General features: G+C 37.5%; 1 non-coding gene across 1 annotated transcript; it reads right to left on the minus strand.

Annotated features, from left to right (window-relative positions):
* Positions 1 to 353: 353 nt before the first annotated feature.
* LOC121219751 (small nucleolar RNA R71) lies at positions 354 to 460 on the minus strand. Its single transcript, XR_005916642.1, has one exon. It is a non-coding gene; the product is annotated as a small nucleolar RNA R71 (small nucleolar RNA).
* Between the last annotated feature and the right edge of the window lie 840 nt (positions 461 to 1,300).

The raw sequence follows: 1,300 nt of genomic DNA on the forward strand, positions 1-1,300 counted from the left end.
ATTATACCGAGCCCACTCTGACTGGGGCTGAATCGAGTATTGTACGACCCACTATTGCTGCAAATAATTTCGAACTGAAGCCGAATACAAATCAAATGGTACAACAGTTTGTTCAATTCGACGATTTGCAAGACGAAGATCCAAATACTCATTTGGCCAATTTTTTGGAAATCTGTGATACTTTCAAGATTAATGGCGCCACTGACGACGCCATTTATTTATGATTATTCCTTTTCTCGTTGAGGAACAAAGCTAAATAGTGGTTAAACTCTTTACTATGAGGTTTCATCACTACATGGACCCAAATGATTGGAAAGTTCCTTCTAAAGTACTTCCCACCAGTTAAGACAGCCAAGTTGAGGAATGATATCTCCTCCTTTGTACAGATCGATTTAAAGACTTTATATGATGCATGGGAGAGGTACAAGGACTTACTGAGACGATGCCCTCACCATGGGTTACCTTTATGGTTAACGGTTCAAACTTTCTACAATGGTTTGAACCCCTGAAGGAGACAGTTGATTGATGTAGCAGCTGGTGGTACACTGAACAATAAAACACCCAAAGTGGCTTATGAATTTATTAAGGAGATGGCACTGAATAATTACCAGTGGCAAGTCATAAGGATAAAGCCAATTAAAGCAACTGGTGTCTTTAATTTAGATGCAGTCACCATGTTATCAAACCAAGTAGATTTGCTTAATAAGAAAATTGATGATTTATATCTTTCTACGCAAGTAGATCCGATGATGCAATGTGATGCAAATGGAGGTGGAATAAATAGTCCAAAATGTTTACCCTTCACTCCTAGCACATAGAACGAGCAAGTCAATTATATGAGTAGTAATTCTAAGCCTCAAAATAAGTAGTAATAACTATAATGTAGGTTGGAGGAACCATCCCTATTTCTCTCAGGGTTGTTCAAAGAAATCAGAGAGCACAACCCCTTCTGGGCTTCCAACAACCACCTTACCAGCAAGAGAAGAAGTTGAACCTTAAGGAAATGTTGACAAAGTTTATCTCAGTGTCAGAAACACGTTTCCAAAACACTGAGGCAACATTGAAAAATTAACAAGAATCGATTCAAGGGCTAAAAAATTAAATCAGTCAACTTGCTAAATTAATTTCGAAAAGTCCACAAGGTAGTTTGCCTAGAAATACTAAAACTAACCCAAGGGAGAAGCTTCATGTAATTGTTGTTCGAGATGAAGAAAGGTTCATTGAATATGAACAAGAATCAATGTAAGAAATTATGGTGAATAACGATAATGTTGAGGTAAGCCAGAAAGAGCAAAAGCTG

The sequence above is a fragment of the Gossypium hirsutum genome, chromosome D07, assembly GCF_007990345.1.
Source record: "Gossypium hirsutum isolate 1008001.06 chromosome D07, Gossypium_hirsutum_v2.1, whole genome shotgun sequence".
In the NCBI taxonomy this organism is placed as follows: Eukaryota; Viridiplantae; Streptophyta; class Magnoliopsida; order Malvales; family Malvaceae; genus Gossypium; species Gossypium hirsutum.